At 38.3% G+C, this 27,630-nt stretch overlaps 1 protein-coding gene across 8 annotated transcripts in view; it reads right to left on the reverse strand.

Annotated features, from left to right (window-relative positions):
- Window positions 1–27,630, reverse strand: part of Specc1 (sperm antigen with calponin homology and coiled-coil domains 1) — a 287,982-nt gene that overhangs the window by 244,598 nt on the left and 15,754 nt on the right. For 2 of the 8 annotated variants that reach the window (XM_046422044.2, XM_058572019.1), the window contains exon 1: window positions 8,679–8,820. The exons of 2 other annotated variants lie outside the window; for them this stretch is intronic. The gene's annotated coding sequence lies outside the window, so the exon portion shown is untranslated. Of the gene's footprint in view, window positions 1–8,678; window positions 8,822–27,630 lie in introns of those variants that run through there. 4 more of the 8 variants (XM_058572013.1, XM_058572015.1, XM_058572017.1 and 1 more) reach the window with 4 other exon arrangements.

Genomic DNA, 27,630 nt, shown 5'->3' on the forward strand with positions numbered 1-27,630 from the left:
TAGGCAAAAGTGCCTCTTCCCTCTAGGGTTGGTGGCAGCTAGGTATTATCTATAATGGGAGGAAGAACATGGCAGCTTCTCTAGGCATCCTGACAGGAAGTGGCACACACACCTGACAGACAAGGGTGTCAGCAAGCCTCCCAGCTGCTGCCACCTGGGCCACACTGCTGCCACGCGGGGGTGGGGAAGGTACCTGTAGTGGCTTTCTGTATGGATTTTTATGTGGGAAACTTAAGACCACAGCATAGCTCTCTTGTTGATCAGAGCAAGAACATATAATGGAGTCCTGATGCCCATAACCACCATGATCAGCAGCTCATTCTTCAGGTTAGATCCCAAATGTTATGGTTTAGATGTGAGGAATCCCCCAAAGCTCACTTGTAAGACAATGCAAGAAAGTTCAGAGGTAAAATGATTAGGTTATGAGCATCTTAGCCTAGGCAGTGCATTAATCCACTTGAATGGATTAATTATAGGAAGGGTGGTAATTACAGGAAGGAAGGGTGTAGCTGGAGAAGGTAAGTCACTGGGGGCATGTCTTTGGGGTATATATTTTGTTCTTGGTGAGGGGAGTTCTCTCTGCTTCCTTTTGGCCATATCCTGAGCTTTTCTCCACTCCACATTTTCATTGTGATATTCTGCCTTACCTCTGGCCTAGAGCAGTGGAGTTGGTTATATATGGACTGAGACCTCTGAAATAATAAGCCAAATAAAAATTTCCTCCTCTAAAATTGTTCTTGTCAGGTTTTTTTTGCTCACAGAGGCAAAAAAAAAAAAAAAAAAAACTGACTAAAACACCAAATCTACCTGGATTATCTTCTGGATGCAGGGACCATCCTCTGATTCACCTCCATCCTTCTACTTACCCCCTCCCTCTGCCAGGTCATCTTTCCACACGAACCACAGTCATCCTTTTAAATATAGGTCAGATATTGTCACTCCCCTGCTCCAAACCCTCTAGTGGGTCTCCAGGCTCCTCAGAATAAAATCCAACCTTCCAACTGTGGTCCCATGCATGCCCTGCACCTCTACCCCGGGGACCCTCGTCTTCCCATCATTCCCTGTGCTTTGCTGAACTGGGAGAGGAAAAGTCAACCCTACGAGGAATCATGGGAACTCACTTGTTTACACAACCAGACAGCTGGGGACCGTTTCATTCTTGTGTTTGCTCAACAAACATTTTTGGACCACCTTCTGTATCTCAGGCACTGTGGCCAGCACCAGGATACAGGGATCGGCAAAAACAAACCCCGTCTCTCCCTACCTGAGGTTTGTGGTCCAGTTCAAGGAACTAGTCAATAACCACAAAAGACACAATGTCAACAGTGAAAAATGCAAGATTTCGTCACAAATGGATATGACCAAGTCAAGGAGGGAAAGACCCTTCAGGTGACATTCCCAGGATAACAGGCATGAATGAAGTGAAAAGAGAGACATCCACAGGCAGAGGGAACAGAAAAGCAAGGGAAGGAGATACTGTGGCAGGAGGTAGAAACACAAGTATGTAGGACTTAACGTTCCTGCTCTGCAGGGGCCAGGTTGGCAGGGGAACCTCACAAAAGATTCATGATTTGGCTAACAATTTCAGGTGCAGGGGACTACCACCCCTTACCTTCCCTGGCTCTGTCAGGTGGGCCCAGCCCCACTCAGGGAAGGCCAAAGAAATGCCCAAATGGTCTCAGTAGTCCAAACTACTTCACCAAAGCTGCTGTACCAAATGCTTGTCCTAGAATCCCTCTCCATGCTGAGGCTACCAGGTGGCACAGAGGAAGCCAGGAGGACTTCCTATATATGTGCTCAGACCCCATCAAGAAGAGACAGCCTGGGCTGGGGTTGTGGCTCAGTGATAGAGTGCTTGCCTAGCATGCATGAGGCACTGGGTTTGATCCTTGGCACCACATAAAAATAAAAAATAAAGATATTGTGTGCACCTAAAACTAAAAAATATTTTTAAAAAAGAAAAAGAAAAAGAAAGAGAGCTAGCCGGGTGCAGTGGTGCATACCTGTAATCCCAGCTACTTGGGAAGCTGAGGCAGGAGGATCGTGAGTTCAAACCCAGTCTCAGCAATTTAGTGAGGTCCTGAGCAACTCATCAAGACTCTGTCTATAATAAAATATAAAAAAGGGCTGGGGATGTGGCTAAGTCGTTAAGCACCTCAGTTCAATCCCTGTTAGTACCCCCACCCCATGCCCCGCGAAAAAAGAAGAGAGAGCTAACAAAAGTTCCAGTAGCAGGTGGATACCCCAGAGGTCTGCAAGCCCCCAGGATCTCATCCTTATCTACCTGTGATCCCTCCCCAACTCCTATACCCCAGGGTCATTTACTTCAGGCACTTGTGGCTCTTCTCATTAGGAGGAGACCCATTACTGCAGCAACCAGATGAGGCTCTCGCCCAGCCGGCCTCAGAGGGACCCTCTGATTCCCCAAGTTGTAATGTTTTGCTGGCTTACCTCACCCACTCTTACAATTGTACAAATGAAATAAATGCCCCGCAGTCTCTTCCTCTTGTTCTCATCTCTTTCCTGCAATGTCCTTCCTGAATTCACTGACAACCAAGTCATTTTCTGCCTGCTAACCATCTAAACTTAATACATGTCTTTTCTCTCACATCAATAGCACCCCTTTGGTGATCTAAGCTACCCTGTTTATGCCTAACACCACGTTAAAGCACTCTCCTTCATTAAGGATCATTAAGGATCATTGTAAAACTGTCATCATTTGGTTTGCACTGTTTCTCATTTGCAGTAAGCCACAGAACTTCCTTTTAAGGTACATTAAGAAGGTAACTGGATTTTAGGGAATTGAATTCATGTTGGTGGTAGGCTATGGCAACAACTGTGAAAAGAGGAATTAAATGACTAAAATCTAGGAAACAGTGGTCCCAATGAAAGGAAGGGCGGTAGGAGTGCAGAGGAGGAGATGAAATAGGAGAGATGGGGGCGATGGAATTAGCATGAGGTGAGAAGTGGTTGAATGTGCGCCAAGGTGGGGGGCCTCAAAAACACGCTGACATTGCCTGCAAGTGCTTCTCAGAACAGCCTCAGCTTTTTGGCCCTCCTGGCCTCCCTTCCAAAGAAGCCCTCCCCTACAACTCTCCATCACAAGCCCCTCACGGTAGCTTCACAGCTATGATCATAAGCAGTGATGGGGTTTATTAGTGTGTTTACTGTCCCTTCTCTACTGGTGTGTAGGTCCCCAAGGCTGGCATATTATCTTTCTCGCTCACCCTTGTCTCCCCAGGGCCTCACACACTGCCTGGCTCAGACTAGGTCCTAGATATATGCTAGATATATAACTGCATGCTATAGTTTGGGTTTGGTTTGAGTGTAGCCCACGAAGGTTCAAGTGTATGAATGAAGTTGATCCCCAGGGTGGTGGGGGTGTTGAGCTGGTGGATCCTTTAAGAGTTAGGGTCTTGGGCTGCAGCTGTAGCTCAGTGGTAGAGAGCTTGCCTTGCATGTGTGAGTCACGGGGTTCGATCCTCAGCACCACATAAAAATAAATAAAATAAAGGTGTTGTGTCCATCTACAACTTAAAAAACAAAAAAAAGTTGGGGGCCTCGTGGGAGGTGGCCAGATGATTGGGAGGGGCCACTCATGGAAGGGATTATGGTTAATTCCTGCAGAGCAGGACTGCCCCTTGAATTTCCCTGGACTTTCTGTCTTATTATGTGATCTCGCCCTCTCACCCGTCCTCCTACCATGATGCCATCTGCCATGTTGTGATGTACCCAGAGGTGAGGATCAGAGGCTGAACATATGGGGGGCCATCTGATCTTGAACTTTCAACCTCTAAAACTGGAAGCAGAATAAACCTCTTTTTAAATAAAATACCCAGTGTCAGGAATTCTGTTTTGGCAACAGAAAAAGGACTAAGACATTGGAGAAAGGGCTATTTTGGACCTCAGATGATGGCTTTTTAAAATAGAGATAAGGAACATAGGATGAAAAGGCTGGAGGAACACAATGACTCTAGAGGGTGTCTATAAGCCCTATAGATGGGGACATCACACCAAAGCCTGAAAACAGGGACGGAAGTTAGGAAGAGGTCACCACCCATAAATAAAACAATTTTTCCTCCATGCTCCTATGGGATTGAGTGTTCTCGAAAGTTCCTTGCCCTTTTTTTTTCCCTAAAATCTAAGTTAAAACCTTTAATAAATCTTAAAATACTGCCTCCTAAATGCTCACTTTTCCTAAAATTTGCCATCTACTTTCCCAACCCCGAGTTTCTACACCTAGGATCCTGCTCCCAAAAACCATCTTGCCTGTGGGTTTGGAAAAATGCCTATTTATATCACTTACGTTTCACAAACAAAACAAATACAGACTCATAAAATATTTAAACACAGCCATAAATGTAACAAAAGGAGAAAATGACCTTGCCCTAATTCTACTTCCCTTTTCCAGAGGCTACACAGTAAACAGCTTGATATCACATATCCAGTACATTTTAAATATTATATACATACACACAGACACACTCAAATAAAAATACATAGTTTAGGTATTTTTAATGTAAATAAAAATTTAAACATAAAAATGGTTACATTGCTTATTCTTATTTAAAATATGTATAATATTTTCTAAGATATATTGAAGATATGCACATTTTGCATTTTGATAGATTTTTATAAATTTGCTATAGAAAAAAAGATTTCCAAAGTTTTGTTCCCATTCTTGCTAATGCTCATCTCCATATGTTCTCTTTATACTGAATATTGTTTATGTTTTCATTTTGTTGTGGATCTGTTGCACGGAAAGTGATTTGTAATTAGCATTTGAATTTGAATTTTCATGATTATTTCTGAGGTTGAACATTATACAATCATTGGCCTTTTTCTTCTGAGATTTACTTGCTTATAACTTTTGCCCGTTTTTCTTTTGTTTATACGTTTCTAAGTGATTTGTGGGAATTCTTCACTTATTATGAATAGCAATCTTTGCATGTTACATGTATTTCTTTCTGCCTGCACTTGCCTATCTTTATAGTGTATTATGTTTTAACTACATAAAGTCAAATGTTTCCTTCTTTTCCTTTTTTGGCTTATGATAACCTTCCTTGTCTCCCAAGATTTCATGAAAGGTTTCATAATGCACATTTATATGTATAAAATTCATATATATTTATACTTCAAATATGCCCTACACATATCTGCATACATCAGATATTTTCTCAATGTGTGTGTATGTATGTTTTAATTTAGCTTTTATTTCCTCACTCCCAAAACACTGTGGAATAGACACTGTTATTACCCCCATTTCACAGATAGCAAGATGAAGGGACAAAGATGTTACTTAAGGCTGAGCCATTTGCCTCCTGTGCCCAAGGTCTTAAGCAGTGCCTTATTTTGACTCAACATTACTCCACACAACTCATTCTTTCAACATATTATAAAAGCCACAAAATTTACCACAATGTGATAATGCCATAGAAATAGCTCCTACACATAAACAGGCAATACACAAAAAAACCCTGAAGGTATAAAAAGATGAAATTATAAAATATTAGAGAATCTGAGGATTGTTCTTAAATAATAGTGGAAAAAAGAGGTTAACATTATTTTTAAAAACTCAATTTATTTTCACATCATCTACTAAAGTGAATATGAGAAGGAAGTGAATCCTTAAATGGCAAGAACCTAGATATTAAACTAAGAAGAATCAGAAAAAGGAGATTTTATTGTGGAAAACTGTTAAACTGCTGCATGTTTTGTTTGGTTTGGTTTTTAGTTTTAGTACTGGGGATTAATCCCAGAGGCACTTTACCACTGAGCTGCATCCCCAGCCCTTTTTAAATTTTGAGACAGAGTCTTACTAAAGTGCCTAAGCTGAACTTGTAATTCTCCTACCTCAGCCTTCCAAGTCCTTGAGATTACAGGCATGCACCACTGCACCCAGTGGGTTTTTTTTTTTTAGAACTCATTTTTATTTTTATTTTATTTATTTTTAATTGTGTGTATTGCTGGAGGTTGAACGCAAGACCTTATACTTGCTAGGCAAGCATTCTACCACTGAGCCACATTCACATCCTAAAAACTCATTTAAAAGGTAAACAACAGACTGAGAAATAACGGACAAAAAATATGACAAATACATATTATTTAAAGACAATACAGATTAGCAAAAGTCAAAATCAAACGTTAAAATCCTAAAATAATGATCAAAATAGAATGTGCAACTTGTAAACAAGCATATGAAAAAAAATGTTCAGCCTAACTAAATTGAAAGAAATGCAAAATGACAAAACAGAGTCCCTATTTTACCTATTCCCTCCCCACGGTTCTGTCCACTGGTAGAATGAATGAAATTAAACTGTTACTCTCTCACACAGTGTGGATAGAAGATAACTCAGATACCAACCAATCTTCATTAAAAAGTTCATGCCCAAGGTGGGGATGTAGCTCAGTGGCAGAGTGCCTGCTTAGCCTCAAAACATACACACACACACACACTCACACACACACACGTACAAGGGCAATCTCCAGCGTACACATAAACAAAGTTCACACCCTTTTACCCAGCAATTCCACATCAGCAAATTTACAGATAAAGCCCAAAAAACATGAGAAACATTCTATGGCTAAAAATAGTTATTTATAATAGCAAGAAATAAACAAAGAAAGAAAAATAAAGGAAGGAAGGAAGGCAGACAGACAACCTAATCTTTTTTTACAATATTTTTTTAGTTGTAGATGGATGCAATACCTTTATTTAATTTATTTATTATTATTATTGTTTTTAAATATTTAGTTTTTAGTCTTAGGTAGACACAATATCTTTATTTTATGTGGTTTTGAGGATCGAACCCAGTGCCTCATGCATGCTAGGTGAGCACTCTACCACTGAGCCACAAACCCAGTCCCTAATTTATTTATTATTTTTATGTGGTGCTGAGGATTGAACTCAGTGCCTCACACGTGTCCAGGCAAGCACTCTACCACTCAGCCACAACCCTAGCCCACAACCTAATCTTTAAGAACAAGGAATAAATTATTTATGGGACAATCACTTAATAGAACATTATGCATCATTTAAAATAATTGTGAAACTATATAATAACATTAAAAACCCCTGTGCTAGAAAATCTAGTTGTACAAGTAGAAAGAATTATAGAAATTCTGAGTCACTGTTTTCTCTAACTTCCAAATTTGCTAAAATGCTCTATCAGACCATAAGGTCTGGACTGAGAGAGACCCAAGTTCCTGTCCTGGCTATCTCACTCTCTTGTCCACCCACCTGTCTGACCATGGTAAAGTTACATTACCACTCCATTCCTTTGTTTCCTCACCTAAGAGAAGGTTATAAAGGGGCTACTGTGAGAATCAAGTGAAATAATAATTGTAAAGAATTTGAATGCTGTACCTGTCTTCACAGAGGGTGCTAAAAATGTCATTTTTATCATTTTAAACAACTTAATGTATTTGAAAAAAATAAAACCGAAGTGGGGGGGAAAAAGGATAGTTCACATGCAATGGTTTATTTCATATTTCAGAGTTTCAAAATAAAGTTTATTATGGTTTATTTTGTGGGGGTTCCTCGGTTTAGACCGTACTTGACATGTTGACTCACTTCACAAAAGGAAGATTAAAGGAAGTGAAACATGGCTAATCTAAAAAAGAACCACATAAAAATATGGTGTCTATGGAATGGAGTTGTAAAGGAACAAAAAGGAACCATGTTGATGTCTACTATAGCAGAGGCAACAAATAAATGTCTTAACCTTTGTCTCCACTGAGAAAGAAATGGGGAGGTCATGTTTTCCAAATAAATGTAAGATATGACCTTCCTGTTTTACTGAGAAAGATATTTTATTTCAATGAGAAATTAGAGTCTATGGGAAAGGGAGATCAAAACCAAAGACTAGAAAACATTTCTAGAACATAGAGTAGTTTGGAAGTAATGTCAAATTTATCTTGAGCCTTTTGGGGGGATACTGTATAAACAGAAACAGTATAACAAATAACTTCCTAGAAAAGCCACTATCTTTGTCATATCGTTGCTTTGAAACTGTGCCATCGAGGGCTTCTTGAACATCAAATTTCAGACCTACCACAGCCTATTGCCCAGATGTTGAGCACTCAGACATTATCAGTCCCTCTGCCAGACAAGAAGCCACATTGCATTCTACCTGCGGATCTCCTCCAAGGGGAGACAAACTGTTAAACCTTCATGTGGGCTAAGCACCTTCAAGTAGGTGATTTTCTGCATTAGACTCTTGACAATAAGAATATACAGCAGCAGCTTATGAGACACCCGGCTTATGAAAACAGATCTTCACACTACAAGTAATTAATTAGTATCACAGAGAGAGGACTTGTTTTCCAAGAACTTTATACATTAACTTGAAGTTAGCATGAATCATCCTTACTTTGCAAGATGAAAAAAAAAAAAAGGACAAACAGTGAGAAAGAACTGTTTTTTTCCCCCAAGATATCAGAAGATGAATTTCAAATCCATTTTCAGTACTACCCACTCCCTGCCGAAGCGAGCGTGTAGCATGAACTTATGCAGACCCCGCACCCCAAAAGAAGGCATTGATGCTGCCTTAGTGACATCAGGGTCCGTGGGATACATTAGACATTGTGCCTATAGCAGAAGGATCCCTAAGCCCAGATAGAGCTGTCTTCTAAGATTTTCCATCCCCATCTTAAAAAATAACCAACTATATACTTACTGATAAACCCTTGGCTTCTCGTGCTTCTCAGGAGTTGCTGACCTCAATCAGCAAGTCAGCCGCACTATTCTCGGCTGGGTGCTGGCCTAGGAGGAAAACCACATTCAGAGAGCGCTTGAGCAAGGCTTCACTCAGGAAGCAGGCGGGCTCTGCTCGCCACGCCTCTGCTTCTTCCTTGGCCTCTCCCTCATCAGCCCCACCCCACGCCATACGCACAGTGCAAAATCATATTTCTTTTTTAACTGGGTCCTAAATACTTCATTTGCACCTCTCCAAAATTTAACGATTCAAAGATGTAAGCTGGCTAGCTTCTTGCTGATTGCTCCCCGAGATATCGAACAGGAACAAACAACAAAAGACACCCCCCCAAAAAACCAGTCTGACCTCCAGAAATGGGTTTACTTGAAGCCACAGGGCTCCTCACTTCCCATGCTCCCCTGAGTGCAGCAAATATAGAGTATCCAAGGTGGAGGGGGGATGTCAAAGCAGGGGGTCTGGTGAACTAACAAAAGGGGTACTAGGGACAGGGAACTGAATCTCTGAATCATTAGTGATTTGTTGTGATTTCTTTATTTATCCTAAGTAAATATGTTCATACCTAATTTTGAATTCAGAGAGCTCCCAACTTATATGGGCATCCTCATAAAACCTGGGGTTCACGTCTCCTGCTACTATGGATGGGCTATGGTAAGTCCCAATGACCATGGAATCCACTGAACAGGGAGTGAGGACATGGCACAGAAAACACGTGGAAGAGATTTTTTTTTATGAAGGTCAGTAAACAATGGTCTAGCCACATGCACCAAGAACTCTAATCAGCAGGTCTAGGGTAAGCTTAGTCATTGCCACAGGCTGGCTTTTCATTGCTATTTGGCTAGATAATAAGTGTGATATCAGCCAAACAGCTCTTCCATGGCAGGTGGTAGAAGCTCAGGGAGCCTCGGTGACAGAGAATGCCTCAATTCCACCCGCACTCAGACTCTGGCTTTCTAAAGGACAGACCACATAAAGAGCTGTGGTCAGGCAGCTCAGAGAGGCCTTCCTTTGCCAGGGTATTCAACACTAGTGGCCACGTGGCTCACCTGGCCAATGCTACTGCCTCTCATGGCCATCCTTCTGCCTTGAAGAGGCAAGAAGCATAATGCATTGGATCTGCTCTCACTAAGGAAATCTACCTGCCTGGGAGAGTTTGGGGGCACACAGGGATCTAAGTCACAGAACAAACAGGAGAGGTGGTAGTGGTTGAGACTGTGCCAGTGACAAAAATCCAACTCAAAAAAAAAAAAAAAAATCCAGCCGGTCCCGGTGGCACATGCCTGTAATCCCAACAGCTCCCGAGGCTGAGGCAGGAGGATTGCATATTCAAAGCCAGCCTCAGCAACATCAGCAGTTGCTAAGCAACTCAGTGAGACCCTGTCTCTAAATAAATACAAAAAAGGGCTGGTGATGTGGCTCAGTGGTCGAGTGTCCCTGAGTTCAATCCCCCATACCAAAAAAAAAAAAAAAAAAAAAAAAATCTGACTCAATGCATCTTGAATAAAATGGAGAATTTATTGGCTTGAGTAACTGGAAAGTCTAGGGGTGAATTTAAGTTGGCTTTAATCCAGCTAGAAGCCAAGGTTCAAATGATGTCATCAGAAATTGTTTTAATCACCTCTCAGCCCCTCTTTCCTAAGTCAGCATCATTTGAACACAGATGCTCTAGGGATAGGTAATACTTTCTTGGAATTAGAAGTATTTAGCATGCAAGACCCCACAACAGAGGCTCTCCCCAGAGGAGCCCAGGGGGATACCCAACCCAGTGGCAGGGCAGAAGGACCAGGGTGATTGGCAGCCCTACTAGTTACAAAAAGAGCAGTTTCCTAAAGGAAAAAAAAAAATGCTGGGCAGATAAAAAGGATAAGCACATCAGCTAATAGTGCCTTAGATTATCAAGTCTTTCCTATGATGTTTTACTTCCCCAAGTAGACCATAAATCTATTAATAGGAAGATACACACAAAATATTAATAGTGGTTATATTTCACATTGTAGGTAATTTTTAAGATTCACACTATATTTTCTAAAATGAGTATTGTGTTAAATTATGTAATAGTAAATTACACACATGTTAGAAAAGATTCTACTTATAAGAAAAAAATATATATTATCTATGAATAAATCTGATAAGAATAATAGAGTTGTCCACAAAGAACCCTCCATGATACTTCACTGTATGACAAAAAAAACTAGATAAAAAAATATATACCATATTCTTCCAACCAGATAATCACTCTTCACAAATGATTTTATAAATGTATTATAAGTCTAAGAAAAATCCTAATGGGATTAGAAGTATGAAGAAAAAAAATTATAAAGAGATCCTGAAATTCAGATTAGAAGAACTGATAATTCTTTTCTACAGAAGATTTAGAGTAATTTAGTCTCTACAAAAGAAAATTCTTGAAAAAAATGTAAGATATTAAAATAGAACCAAAAAATATAATCATTACAATGGTATAATTCAGGAATACAGAGATGGCCCAAAGACGGTATCACCAATTCAAAGATAAAGAATGGATTTTCTTTTTTTTTAAAAAAATGGCATTCATAAAATTGACTAATCACTTGTCAAAAAGAAAATAGACTCCTACTCACACTATGTATCCAAATAAGTTCTCATAAAAAAAGATTTAAGTGGAAAAAAACAAGAAGCGTTATAAGAACCAGAAGAAAATACAGGAGATAATACAATACCATCAAGGTAAAACTGATGGAACTACTTGAAAATTCAAAACTTCTGAAAATTAAGACCCTTCCAAAAAAGAAAAACCGAAAAACCCAGACCAGATGTGATGGCACACGCCTGTCATCACAGATACTCAGAAGGCAGAGGCAGAAGGATGGCAAGTTCAAGGCCAGCTGTGGCAACTTAGCAAGACCCTTTCTCAAAATAAAATACAAAGGATGGGGGATGCAGCTCAGTGTGAGAGTCAATGGCAAGATGAGACACATGTCTGCGCATGGCCTTTGGTTCAGTTATCCCATTTGTAGAAATAGATCCTAAGAAAATAATCATGAAAAATACAAAACCATATGAGCGAGTGCGATGAGCTTGTCCTCAATTATTAAAACAACAAAGGAACTAAGTTCTAGTTGGTTGCATTTACTGGTTACATCATGGTATATGGGAATTCTATGACATATGTATATGAATTAAATCTCAATTTAAAAGTGATACTGTAAAATATTTGATGATATAGAATAATGATGACAGATTGTAAATGCAGATTGTAAATACAGATTGTAAATGGTATATACTGTAGGAGCTACATTTACATTTAGGCATAGAAAAAAGGCTGGAAATAATCTGCAAATTAAAAGTTATCTCTGGGTGGTGAGATAATATAAAATTTCAATTTCCTTTCATATATATGTATACACACACACACACACACAGTTAGTTAGTTAGTTGTCAATGAATCTTTATTTATTTATATGTGGTGCTGAGAATCGAACCCCGAGCCTCACACATGCTAGGCAAGCACTCTATCGTTGAGTCATGACCCCAGCCCTTCCTTTCTTTTTTGATACTGGGTATTGAACCCAAGGGTGCTTTATCACTGTGCTACATCCCCAATCCTTTTAAACATTTTTATTTTGAGATAGGGTCTCACTAAATTGGTGAGGGTCCCCCTAAATTGCTGAGGCTGGCCTCAAACTTGCAATCTCCTGCCTTACCCTCCAGAGTCACTGAGATTACAGAAGTATCTCACTGCACCAGTCAGAAATTTCTGTTTTCTTTGTGTTCTTTAAATTTTTCTAAAGTATCAACAATGAACATGTAACAGTTTTAGAAATTTTAAAATTCTACTTAATCATAACAAAATGCATCAGACTCTGTAAAAATGTCATGACTTTTAATGCACAAAGTAAGTTTAATTCAACTGAGGAAGGCTTTCTTAATTGTAGAAATAATTAAACCCTGGATGAGTTTTCCTTTGCAGAGACTTTGAAATCTCCGCTCCTGAATTCCTTAAGAACAGAAGAAGATGACTATCTACGATGACACACTGACATGTCCATTTGCCTGAAGGCTGGGAGGTGTCCGGATGGCCAAGCCTCAGATCAATGTTCTACAGCTGAAGGAAATCTCTGTGTGGGCTAGGTTTATAAGTGCCTCAGTGGGAAACCTGCCAGTTCTTCACAGAACAAGAATTTCCTAAATCCTAGCCAAAAATCAAGGCTTAAAAATGCTGTTTTGCTCTTGGAAAATAAATTTATCAACCCTAAAAATAACTAGGACAAAGTCAAAAGATGAAAGTGACTCTGAATGAGTGTCAAGCAGATGTTGGACTAATTTTTATAAAAACTGTCAGAGTAAGAGTTTTCAGGACTCCAATACAATAGCAGAGGGGTATCTAAGAGAATTTGTAATGATCTAGGAAGGCAGGATACACCCACCAGAGCAGAAAAAGGCAAAAATCTTCATGGGTTTTTAAGTTTCATCTAGTCAGCAACAAAGTCAGTGTTTATTACCAGAAAATGGGTATAAATGGAAATTATTTATCTAATAGGTTAGCAGATCATAATTAATGTAACAATATACTAAATAAAATCTGAAAATTGACATAAGCACAGAATATAGATATATATTTGTGTTAGTTTTCTGTTACTGTGACAAAATACCTGAGATAAAAACTGAGGAAAGGTTTGTTTTGGTTCAGAGTTTTGGAGGTTTCAGTCCATGGTTGATTGGCCCATTGGTTTTGGGACTGTGGCAAGGAAGCACATCATAGTGGGAGCATGTGGTAGAGCAACACTGCTGACCTCATGAACTGTATGCAAAAGAGAGAAAGAAGAACAAACCCTAATATCTGAAAGCTCTCCCACTAGACCCCTTAAGGTTCCACCATCTATCAACAGCACCATCTTGGGAGACAATCCATTCACATGGGCCTTTGGAGAACATTTAAGATCCAAAGCCTAGCAGTATTGCTCTTCTTTGTAATATCTATAAATTCTGACTACAAACACCCATTTCTACGAGGAGGAACTTCACTTGTATATTAACCAAACCATCTCTTTAGATGACTTTAATTTTGTTTTAAGTATACCATTTCACTGTAAGAAATAACACAGAGAGAACTAATTACAGAGGGAAACAGACCACACTGAGCAAGGGATGGTTAGTGAAGCTAGTCTCCTTACGAGGTAAGAGACAAGGTTCATTGTGTCCTCCCTGTGAGAACACAAAGGCAAGGCTCTTTCTGGAATGCATGACTTGGAACAAGAAGTTTGTCACAAGTCACAATGTGTTTAGAAGTCACAATGTGCTGAGGGGTTGCTGTTTTTTTAAAGCATTACAGTTGTGCCAAGTGAGTTCATACAGCACAGGTCATGACCTTGGGAGGTTATCCAGGGAGAAAAGAGGACCATCTGGCTCCATGGATAGACCCTCCTGGTATCCTCCCACTCAGCACAGATCACTCTCAGCTTCTAATGCTGTACACCTGCCACCCACGCTGAACTTCCCTCCTGGGCTGAATCGATTTGCATTTGTTTAATTAGCCAGGAATAGGAAAGTAGCTACCCTTTTGATTCCAAAGCAGATGTTAAACTAATTTCAGGAAAGAATAAGAGCCTGGAATAGTCTCAAGAATGACTCAGCCCCAGTCCCCCGCAAGTTCTATCTCACTTGAGGATGTGCCCACCTATTCAACTGTCCTATCATCAAGTTCAGGATGTGCAGTGCCCTTCTCTGACTTCCAGATGCTCCTCCTTCAGAAGTTCTACAATCAAACTCTCTCTGCACCTGGCTCATATGCTTGTGTGAAACCAAAGCCCCTGACCCTCCCTCCCTCTTCTTCTGATCTCACACCTTCCTGACCACTCTGAATTCCAAGGTTATCCCCTTCCACGAATCTGGCCCTACTCCATTAGCCACCCATGAGGGACCACCAACTCATTTTTCTTTGTTTTTGTTCTGGGTCTGCAAACAGAAATGAACTGGGTTCAGTGGTACACACCTATAATCCCAGTGATTTTGGAAGGCTGAGGCAGGAGGTTCACAAATATGAAGCCAGCCTGTGCAATTTATTGAGATACTGTCTCAAATGCGGTGGGGGGCAGAAATTTAGCCCTGTATTAGCACACCCTTGGTTCAATCCTCAGTACCGCAAAAAAAAAAAAAAAAAAAAAAAAAGGAACAATTGACCTCCCCTGAGTCCATTTGGCCCTCAGTGTTTCTAAGTAATTGATTTATTCATCTCTAACTGGCTTTTTATTGGCCATCCTGAAGCATTTATGCTAAGAATTTCTTAGTTAACTTTAACTCAGAGGTGGAGGGTCCTTAGGTTGACTATGATTACAGGTCAATCACTATTCTTCGATTCAGCCTTATTATGAATAAAGCTGATAGTTTGATCTCAATCTGTCTACTTCCTGACTCATCTCTTATTTCTTAATTGATTCTGAAATGTCTGGTTTGTGATGGTGGTTGGGAGGATGCAAAGGAATGTCATGTGTGAATGGGAATGATGTTAATAATTGTTTCCCCAACCCCCAACAATTGTTTTTTGTTCCCAGGAAGGGTCTTTTCCCTAAGACCACAGGAAGTAGGAGGGAGAAATGCATAAAGAAAGCAGCAATTAATGAGGCACAAAACATTTTTAAAAGTGATCATGAAGATTAATAAAAGTAAAAGCTGTTTCAAACAAGATATTAAAAAAAAAAACCCTCTGGCTAATCTAATCAAGGAAGAAAAAAAAAAGAGAGAAGGTATCCAAATTAGAAACAAGAACAAGGACATAATTGCATATGTGGATTTGTAAACTAGGCGAAACCAATAATTTTCTAGGAAAACACATATTACCAAAATTAACTCAAGAAGAAACAAACAGTCCACAGAATAAAAGCAAAGGATATGAAAAAGCAACTCATAAAAGTAAAAATACAATGACCAAACATGTGTAAAGGTGCTTAGCCTACCTAGTAGCCAACAAATATGGGCTAAAGCAACAAGGCATTTTAAAAACTCTTCATATGGACCAATACTTTAAAAAGAGATAACAATGATAGCAAAAATGTAGGAAATAAGCACTCTTATATGCTTGTGGGTATGGCGCATGGGGGAGGTAAGTGGAGTGGGATTGTGAAGAGAGACTTCATATTTTACTTTATTTTTATATTTGAATTTTTATAAAAATGCATTTTTGTGTGTTGTAACTGAAAAGTTTAAAATAGAACTTTTAGGTCCGTATGCAAAGGATTGATACCACAATTGTTACTGTGTGTTTAGATTGGAGAACAAAATTTGAAATGAGAACATGGAGTTAAAGTAGTCTATGGATCTGAAACATAGCAGATAAGAAAAATAAAAAATAGAAAAATCGGCTGCAAACTAGACTGGATATAATATGGGAGAAAACCACACAGGCAAAGCACTAGTTCTGTGAGACAAAACACTGTCCTATTTCACAGAGTGCCTAACAAGCCCTTGGTAAATGATTGCTAAATAAATGAAAGAAAATAGAATCAAAGTAATAAATCATAGAAAGCATTATAAAATGTTATCTGATCAGTTAAGGGTAACAACTTAAAGACCTTCAAAAAGAATCCATGGGGGAAAAAAAAAGAACAAAACCAGTCTCTGTTCAGACAATAATCCCAATTGATGATCAACTAGTGATGATCTGTGCTAAATGGGTGACAGCAACTGAGGATAGAAGGTTCCCAAAGCTTATACTCTTAAGGACTTAGCAAGTGCACTTGCTAGCCATCAGAGTGAATCAGAATGGCTTCCACCACAGTCGGGATCACCAACTGACTTCGGCACAAAGCACACACTGCTGGAGGCTAGAAGTGGTACTGATCCTAAACCCTAAAGACACAAACCCAAATGCCCTAATCCTGAATGCTGAAGCGTTGCAAGATCAAAATCTCTGAAGTCTAAAACTCCAGAAATCACAATCCCCCAAAAATAAAATACTGAATATTGAAATCCTGGAAGCTGAAATTCTAAAAACCTGAATTCTCATTGGAGGGATAAAAGGTTATTATAAAAAGGGTAGAAAGGTGGGGCTGGGGTTCTGGCTCAGTGGCAGAGCGTTCACCTAGCACGTGTGAGGCCCTGGGTTCTATCCTCAGCACCACATAAAAATAAAATAAAGGCATTGTGTCCAACTAAAACAAAATACTAAAAAAAAGTAGAGGGTAGAAAGGTGAATTCTGGGGAAGGGATTAATGAGCAATTTAATTAAGACTTAGTTTGTATGTCAAATGACTTCAGCAATAAAGCTGGGTGTACAAACTTACCCAATATAATAATATATGTCCATACATTTTGCTTTTGATCTATTTCTCCATAACTATTATATCCACACAACTGTCATTAGTATAGACTTTATTGTATAAAGTGTCCTATGAAGTGTTCAGTCATGTTTTTATGTGTTTCTTAAATAAATTCCCTTTAAAGAATATAAGTGTCTTTTAAAGAATTTTTAAATTATTTCTTTCAGAGTAAAATTTTCAGAATTTTAGAATTTAGGGATTTTTATGTTTAAAGATTTTGACATTTGGATTTATGTTGTTCAGAAACATTTTTGGGGATTATGGCCCAAACGTGGCTGGAGACCATATGGAAGCCCCCAGAAGTATATCAAGTATATGCCGGAGCCAAACATGGTGGTGCATGATTGTAATCCCAGCGACTCAGGAGGCTGAGGCAGGAGGATCACAAGTTCAAAGCCAGCCTCAGCAACTTAATGAGACTATCTCAAAATAAAAAAATAAAAGAGCTGGGATGTGTCTCAGTAGTTAAACCCCTTCTGGGTCATGCCTGGTATTAAAAAAAAAAAAAGATAAGCTGGGAATTTCTGTTTCAAAAGAAACAAAACAATTTTGTTCATACGTATTTCACAAATTTGAGATGCAAAGTAATATTCACTGAAATATTATTATACTCTTAATGTAACTATTAATATTAAAATTTATACTAGCTTATAAATACTGGTCATTTTTCTATGGCTAGCCTTTGGTTTAAAGGATGTGGTTCAATTTGACAAGTCTGTTATTGCTTTTTTAAAAAATTCTTTTAGTTGTAGATAGACACAATACCTTTATTTTATTTATTTATTTTTACATGGTGCTGAGGATCAAACTTAGTGCCGTACATATGTTAGGTAAGTGCTCTTCCACTGAGCTCCAACACCAGCCCCCAAATCTATTTTTATAACATATACGTGCTGTTATTTATGTTTGCAATCATATTTACTGAAATTCAGTTTTCATATCTTTCTATTTTGTAATGCTATATCAGTTCAGAAAAGTGGATATATAGCAAAATGGTTCATTGAAGTGTAAAAGTCACATTGAGAGTAATATAAATATGAAATCTTAACAATTGTTAGGATCACTATTGAACAGGACTCAAATGCAAGCTTCAGAGATACAAGCCCTATGTGTCCAGTGCTATGCTGGAAGCATAATAGCAAAATACTGAAAAATTGGGATTTATCAAACCAGAGCCCTATTGTTTTTATGAGACTTCTAAAACTGCAGTCACTTTCAAAGTATAGTCAACACGTTGCATACTAACATTTTGGCCAGTGATGGACAGCATATATAACAGTGGTCCTACAATATTTTATTGCCTAGTGACATTGTGTTTGTGTTAAGTACCAGCTATTATATTTACACGACAGTGAAGTTGGCTAAACAACACATTTCCCAGACTTAGTCCCTCTTGTTAGCGAAGCATGACTATACAGTGGCCCCTTTGGTAAATCATTCAAGGTTTCCCTTAAGGGTAAAATAATGTTTCTCAGTGCAAAACCAATCCATTTCATTACCAAAAAGAAAAGAATCTCAACTACCAGAGACATCATTCAAAGTTGCATTCCTTAGAGACAAAAAGCTGGTACTAAAAAAACACATAGTAATGGAACATTCTTTGTAAGATCTCTAAGTTAATAATAGTTGTTTTTGTCAAAAAGGACAAAGAAAAGACATTAGCAAAAGCTTTTCTATCAAACACCACTGTGAACATGAAGGACTGTGAACGGCATGCCCTATGTAAGAGGCACTGTGATTGCATATGCACACTAGAAGTTAATTTCAATTTACCACTAAATGAGCCTTCTGTGCAATCAGCACCTTTTGCTTTTGAAGCTCATTATGAGGATCAAAGTACAAAGTGAACAGAGAGCCCAAAGGTCTACACTGATGGTGGATGGGGAAGAAAAGGAGTAGCTCTGTAGGATAAAAGAGACTGCATTTAATGTCAATACGTGCCACCACATCTTCTTCAGAGAAGAGTTGATAGCTGTAATAATCTAATCTTCATTTAGTTTGGCCAATCCTTCATAGCCATGGGTTCTGCATCTCTGGATTCAACCAATTACAGACTGAAAATATTTTTTAAAAAACCTGCACCTGGGGCTGGGATTGTGGCTCAGTGGTAGAGCGATCGCTTCGCATAGGCGGGACCCGGGTTCGATCCTCAGCACCGCATGGAAATAAATAAGTGAAATAAAGGTATTGTGTCCAATTACAACTAAAACAAACAAACAAAAAAGAAAAAACTTGCACCTGTATTGAACATGCACAGACGTTTTCCCCTTTGTCAGTATTCCCCAAACAATACAGTACAATAACTATTTACTATTATTTATACTATATCAGATATTATAAGTGATCTAGAAATGATTTCTAGTATATGGGAAGATATGTATAGGTTATAAGCAAATGCTATACCATTTTATATAAGGGACTTGAGTATGGATTTTGGTATCTATAGGGGGTTCCTAGAACCAATCTCCTTGGAACCCTAGGGACAACTGTACTGAAAAAGGAATAAACAATTATGGAGCTAGGTGTGAGATGGTGCACACCTGTAATCCCAGAGACTCAGGAGGCTGAGAAAGGAGGACCACAAGTTCAAAACCAGCCTCAGGAACTTAGTGAGACCCTCAGCAACCTAGCAAGACACTATCTCAAAATAAAAAATAAAAAGGATTGCAGATGTGGCTCACTTGTAAGTATATGCCTTTACAACTGAGAGTTCAATCCTTAGTTAAAAAAAAAAAAAAACCTTGCAGATTATGGCCAATCTATCTTTTCAATGTGAAGTATGTACAGTGGGTACCAGTGTCTGCTTTCTCAGAGGAAGTACACTGGCTGTTAAGGGGAAAGGTGTTCACACAGATATTTAAAATGAGAAATGAGAGGCTGAGGCTATAGCTCAGTGGCAGAGAACTTGCCTAGTATATGTGAGGCACTGAGTTCGATCCTTTTTATGTGCTGCACCACATAAAAATAAACAAATAAAATAAAGATATGCTGTCAACCTACAGCTACAAAAAAAAAAGAGGCATGACATAAACTATTTCTTCATAACAGCGATAATACTGATGAAGACTAGATGACTCAAGTAGTATACTTTCGTAATCATATTTGGGGCAGCCTGAGTCTTAGTCAAAACATCATGATTTTTATTGACAAGATCTTAGGATCTTTTTTAAACATTTTTTTTTTTAGTTTTAGATAGACACAATGCCTTTATTTTATTTTATTTACTTTTATTTGGTGCTGAGGATTGAACCCAATGCCTCACACATGTGAGGCAAGCACTCTACCATTGAGTTATAGCCCCAGGCCAGGATATCTTGATATGATCAAACTGCCATGCAGATAACTGAATCTCCATGAGTTTGACTTCCCTTGTAGTTGACAGTTTTCTTCACAAACTGGGGAAATGAATTTTTGATATATTATTAGCATATTTAAAAACTACATTGAAATGCTGCAAAATGATACAAAAAAACATTTTCCAGAATCAAAGAGTAGATGAGGGATCCACTCACCATTGTCAGAGAGAAACGCAGAGCCTCCCAGCTTTTAAGGAAGAATATGCTTGTTTCCTCAGCTGTGGAAAGTGACCTTCAGGAAGAAACTACTATAATCTCTGTGTCCATATTTACCCTGAATGTACAGCTCTATCAGAGTCAAAACACTTTTAAACATTCTTGATGACCTATAATTCTAAGTTAGGTTTTCTGTTAACAAAAATAGGGAAGAAAAGAAATGAGGGGCTGGGGCTGTAGCTCAGTGGTAGAATGCCTGCCTCTCACATGTGAAGCACTGGGTTCCATCCTCAGCACCACTTAAAAATAAATAAATAAAGATATTGTGTCCATCTACAACTAAAAAAGAAAAAAGAAAAGAAGTGGAAAAGCTGTCCTAGAGTTTAAGATTATAAACAATGTGATTTCTCTTACAAATATATGAAATATGGTATGATTAATTTAAAATCATTTAATATTTATATTTTTAAAGATTATGGTGCATAATTTTGGCTTTCTATTCTAAAATACATCTATAAATTCATAGGAGGTATCTCTTAAAAGTCAGGGTTTTCCACCAGAATACAATAATTTATTGTGCATGTGACAATTTGTTAAAAGGGGTGGTCTCATGTCAAGTGTTCTTACCACAATAAAATAAATATTATGGCTGGGCACAATTGCACAGACCTGTAATCCAGTTAATTGGGAGGCTGAGACAAGAGTACAACAAGCTTGAAGTTAGCTTCTACAAACTAGCAAGACCCTGTCTCAAAATTTAAAAAAAATAAAAATAAAAAGGACTGTGGTAAAGCACCCTTGGATTCAATCCTCAGGATCCAGTAAAAAAAAAAAAAAATTGTGCTTATATTTGGCCATTTTCAGGCATCATTTTTCTGTATGCTTTATTCATTTTGTTTTGCTGTGTATATAGTATATAAAATGGACAAATGAATCCCAATTGTTCAACATTCAGTCTCTAGATGTTAAAGAGGTTGCTAATATGACCAAGTAGTTAGCAAAAGTTGGTACCTTGGTACATTTTGTGTTGAAATTCATAGGAAAACTTGTCATCTGTAAAAGACTTCTGGGTAGGAATTTATTCAACCATCTCTAAGTGTTACATATGTCTGTGCTTGTCCACTGGATTGAAAGTCAAGAGAAGGAAGTGAGGAGGGAAAGGTTCAAGAACAAAATGGTCATATTACAAGGTACCTCAGATTATAACCATTGCTAACTATGCAATTTTATTTACCAGTGCTGTGTGCAGAGTGGACAGGTTCTTATGTGGAATATCTAGTCCTTTTATATATTCAGAAATATTTGATACATTTAAAAGTAAAAGTAGTAGGATTTTTTTTTAATAGGACTTTTTTATTTTTTTTAAAGGGGAGGGGTTTGAAGATGTCAATGATAGAGTGCTTGCCTAGCATGTGTGAGGCCCTGGGTTCCATCCCCCAGTATAGCAAAAATAGATAATATGAACAATTTTTTTAAGTTCAGAGAAGCACCACTACCATGAATAAAGCTCAGTTCTTAATCTAGTGGGATTCCTAGTCTAATTGTGAGTCAGACATTGAGAAACAATTAATTACAGTGATGTGATCACAGCAATTACAGAAGTATCTGCTGGGGTTTAGGGAAGAAGAGGGGAGGGATGTCTCACTTTCTGTAGATAAAGTTGGAGAGTTGGTGAACGCCTGCCAAAAAGCAGAGAGGACTTCACACACTAAATCACAGAAACAGGAAGAGCCATGGCAATCATCAGCCATTTCTGATGGCTACACTTCCTACTGCATGAGGCATGAGAGGCGGAACTGGAAAGCAAAGCCAGTCTCAAACCTCGGGTGACTTCACCTGCCCTGCTAAGGTGAGGTTACCTCTAGCCAGTAAAAACAATTTAACCAAAGAATAGAGATGATCAAGTTCACATTTTAGAATGACAGCTGTTTGTAGTCGGGGGACAGATTATAAGGGAATAAAACTGGAGACAATTTAAACAGTCTAGATGAGAAATAACGATCGAAGAGAGTGACAGTGAAAATAAGAACAGTCTAAACCAATACATTTCTTGGAAATAACAGGATTTGGTCACAGGTTGGATTTAGGGAAGAAAAAAGGAATTTCCTAGTTTGGATTCAGTTTGCTGAGACTGGGAAAATAGGTTTGCTGTGTATGTTGGTTAACTATTTATTGCTGTGTAACAAATCACCCACAATTATTGGCAGCTTAAAGCAACAAATGTGCTGTCTCAGTGTTTCTGTGGGTCCAGAGTCTGGAGGAGGCTTAGCCGGCTGGCTCAAGCTCAGGATTTCTTGTCAGGATGCTAGCAGGGACCCCAGCATAGGAAGGCTCAGCTGGAGCTGGAAGATACACTTCCAAGTTCACTCACATGCCTGGTAAGGTACAGCTGGTTATTGGTGGCCCATCTTAGTTCCTTGCCAAGTGAACCTCTCTATAGCACTGTTAGAATATCCTACCAACATGGCGTTTGGCTTCCCAAGAGCAAGTGACCCAAAAGAGAGGAGATCAGAAAGAAGCCAGTCACAACATCTTTAATGGCCTAGTCCCTTCATGCCATCACTTCTGTCTTATTCCACTAGCTGGAAGGAAGATGCTGAGTCTGGTCCATGGCCAAGGGGAGGGACATTAAGCTCCACCTCTTAAAAGGAAAAGTATCAGAGCATTTGTGGAAACATTTTAGAAGCATCACATTATGGAAGTGGAGTTGAATTCATGTTCAAATTCATGCTGAATTTGAAATGCCCAAGACATACCACTGGAAAGGTTCAACAGTTGCCTTCCCCAAGAACACAGCAAGGTCCCAAGAACACAGCAAGGTAAGGAGGTCACAACTAAGAATTCAGCAAGATTATAGAATTAAGTAGGAAACTAAAGGTAAAGGAAATGGAGTCAGCCTCTCCTAAAAACTGAGCCCTGAAAGGAAGTCAACAGTTACAGGCAGAATAGAGGTTGATGGTTCAGTTATTTTTAATGGTAAGAGGCATATGAGTGTGTTTTTAGGTAGAAGGAGAAATTAAAATATGAACAATAAGGGGATAATTGACAAAGGTCTCTGCAGAATCCTTCATCCATCAACTTGAGACCCAGGGAGGAACACCTCTTTATTGAGAGAAAGGAAAAAGAAGAAAGAATCAGTGCTATTTAGCATGGTTCTGTCTCTAGAGCAAATGGATAGGTGAGAAATCAGTTTAATTGTTACCTACACCTTCCTTTCTTCCCTTATGCTGGATGCAGACCCCTGTTTCATCTCTCTGGCCTATACTAGGTTTCAGTACGGTGGCTGACTTGCTACCCCAATCTCTACCCTCCCTACAGTCCCTGCTCCTTCCTGGAATGCCACTTCATTGGGCTGCTTATCTAAGAAGTGATGACTTCTGCTTGGTCTCAGAATCTCCTCAGTGGAAATCTCCATCAGCAGCCCCAATAGACTTGGTATCTTGGGGCTGTTCCTGCTCCCAGTTTGAGGTCTAGCAGGATCTCAGCCTGGTTCCCTGGTTTGGGTAAGGTACTAAATATCCTTGAATTTTAGTTTCTCTTCAGTGTGAAACAAATGAAACAGTATATCCACTGATGTTATTACCTTTTGGGTCTATTCAAAGTTGTTCTTATTCAATGCCTAATCAATCTAGTTCCCTTTCTATTAGGTATGACCTCAACAAAATTTGGTCAAACAGCAGGTGAACATTAAACGACGACAATTCCTGGAAATGAATATGCTGATGCCAGCAATTCCCTATTTTAGCAGTTACCATGGTGACAATGAGCACGTGTGAATGTTTAAAGCTTTCTTTGAAACATACCATCTTACTAACTCATGATATTAAAACTATAGAAATTATGGGGATATTTCTTATTTGAAAAATTTTAATGAACAAAGCAAATTAAGTTAGTAATATTTTAGTTACTGTTTATAAGTCACATACTTTTCTAGGCTTTTCTATTATAGGTCCCTTTTCTAGGTGCTTTTCCTTATCATATTTAATTCCACATAAGCCACTATGGAATAGGGATATTTTTCTCCTTCTGAGCTGTTGAGGAAACTGGGGAGCAAGGTAATTTACTCAAGTCCACACAGTTTGCATATAGATACTTGAGATTTATACAGAATCTTACCTAACTCTAAGGTGCACGCTTCCCATTTGCCACAATGTCTTTCCAATAAATAGTAACTAATATTAATTATTAACTGTATCAACCTCCTACTAGATGTTGCCCCCAAGGTGATCCACTATCACCCTGCTTTATTTATTTATTTTTCCTTATAACTGATCACAACCTGGGGCTGGGGTTGTGGCTCAGTGGTAGAGTGCTTGCCTAGCACATGTGAGGCACTGGGTTCGAACCTCATCACATTAAAAAAAATGAAATAAAGATATTATGTCCACCTGTGACTACAAACTAAATATTAAAAAAAGAACTGATCACAACCTGAGATTTTCTTATTTATTGCCTAACTCCCCCACTAATTATAAATTCAATGAGAACAGCGTTCTTGTCTATTTTGTTCCCCACTGCATGTCGGTACGCAGGAAATTGTCTAGAGAAAGCAGGTAATCAATAAGTTTTCATTTCATTAAATGAATAAAGGGCTGGGATTGTGGCTCAGCGGTAGAGCGCTCGCCTAGCACGTGAGAGGCCCTGGGTTCGATCCTCAGCACCACATAAAAAATAAAATAAAGATATATAAAAAACATTAAAACACATTTGAATAAAAATAAATAAATGAATAAAAATTCCAAAGGAAGAAAAAAAGCACTAAAATAAATATTTACATAAATATAACAATTTAAAAGAAATAATATGACAAGCTCAAGACCAAATTTAAATAAGTAACTTGAAGAAATAGCCAAATGTTTTTTGGGGATATACTGTACTAGGTTTTTCCATGTACACTATTTTCAGTGAAGCAGTTAGCAAACTTGCAAGATCATAATAACAAAAATGTGCTTGTATTAGTCTGAAATTGTAGCTAAGACATTCTTCTTTACCAGCTCATGCATACATTAGTCTAAAAATTTGTAACAATTTTTTTTTCTTGAAGAATATCCATAGCCAGCTTATTTAGCTAAAGGAGGATGAAGCTATCAAATGTAACCTAAATGGGGCCATTTAATGTCAATATATTATAGACCAAAAATAAATAAATCATCCTGATTTCCTCTGCCAACTTTATCAGCAAGTTCATTCCTTGTGTCATTGGGGAGCTGGGGTAAAATACTGTAGAGTGACCAACAGAGAATGCTGACTTCTGTTAGCAAAATCAATTCAAAGCAGGTAAGTGGATGCATATTCTAACAATGAATTAGGCCCCAAAGAATTATCTAAAGTAAATCACTGTTAAGATACTACTAAAATCTTCCAACATGACTTCCCTTCAAAATAATTTTATTGAATTAATTGAAGGCAGAAGGATCACTTGAGCCCAGGAGTTCAGGGCCAGCCAGAGCAACATAGAAAAATCTCATTTTTTTTTTTTTAAAAAAAGGAGTTTTATAGATTGTCCACATACAGACATAAAAATATGTGTTGAATGGGCTGGGGCTATAGCTCAGTGGCAGAGCGCTTGCCTAGCATGTGTGAGGCACTGGGTTCTAAGCACCACATTAAAAAAAACTACACAAAGAAAGGCATGCTGTCCATCATCTATAACTATTAAAAAAATATGTGTAGCAGCGATAGTATGATTAGGTTAGTATGAGCAAATTTCTAGGAAAAAAAATTTACTGTATGCACAGAAAAGATCTGAAAGACTAGAAACAAAACAGTTGGAGGAAAATTGGGAATTTTCACTATGTCAAGCATCTACATTATCTGCAACTTTTACCACAAGCAGGAATTATTACTTTTTTTCTTTTTTCTGCTTTTCTTTATTACGTTTTTATTTTTTTGTAGTTGTAGATGGACAGCATGCCTTTATTTTATTGGTTTAGTTTTATGCAGTGCTAAGGATCAAACCCAGTGTCTCACACATGCTATGCAAGTGCTCTGCCACTGAGCCACAGCCCCAGTCCCTCTTCTTTTCTTTTGAGATGAAATTTCACTATGCTGCCCAAGCTAGTCTTGAACTTGTGGGCTCAAGCCATCCTCTTGCCTCAATCTCCTGAGTAGCTGGGACTACAGGTGCAGTCCACCACCCCTGGCTAAGAATTACTTTTTGAAAGAAGACATCACATTTAGAGACCAAAAATATTTCTTTAAATAGTGTCTTTTTATATTTATACACATTTTACTTGTTAAATGTAATGGTTAATATTTTAATCATTCCTTTTAAGTTCTATTTATTCACTCAAATGCAGGTTATAAATAAATCTACTTTCCCGTGTCCTCTGCCTAAACCTTCTCCGAGCAAATTGAAAAAAAAAAAAAAGCTATAACTTTATAGTCCTTTTATTATTTCACTTGGAACTGTTATTAAAATGCTATACTACCACTCCCTCAAGTAAAAGCAAACCTAGGACCTGACACGAGGCTTCCTTGGTAGCTCCTTTTAATGACTAAGTTCTATGCTTATATTCATCTTTAATTTAATGACTACATATAAAAAGATTCTATGTTTTTCTCATTTCCCCTTTTAAAATTTTTTATTTTAACGGATACATAAAATTGTACCTATGAATGGGGTACCATATAATGTTCAATTCCTGTATATATCACTGTGTGATGTTTTCATCTGAATTCAATTTGTTTAGAATCCTGTCATACTCTTCTGGGTGAAGATAAGGAAAAGAAATTGAGCCATTGACTGACTTCAAAGGCATATAGTAATACAGTAGGAGAGTCATTCAGTAAAAGAAAAAGCACAGGTCTCCTATCCAAAGGCTCAGCACACCAGTTTTATACCACTCACTTCTAGGGTGAACCATAAACCTTTGAGAGTCACTTTCAACAAGCATTTACACTGAATCCCCACCATTACCTTATTTAATCCACTGGAAAGAACAGTCTCATGCCTTATAATAGCCGTTTTTAATATGCTGAAGCCAATAAAATGCTTTCCATTCAACAAGAGAAACAAGTTCTGAAACACTTAATAATTTGCCCACAGCCTACCAACATATCCACGCAACTTGACTATTCTCCACTCAGTCAGAACATTAGGAAAACACT

The sequence above is a fragment of the Marmota monax genome, unplaced genomic scaffold, assembly GCF_021218885.2.
Source record: "Marmota monax isolate L192 unplaced genomic scaffold, Marmota_monax_Labrador192_F-V1.1 WCK01_AAM20220418_F8-fsc00311, whole genome shotgun sequence".
Taxonomy (NCBI): domain Eukaryota; kingdom Metazoa; phylum Chordata; class Mammalia; order Rodentia; family Sciuridae; genus Marmota; species Marmota monax.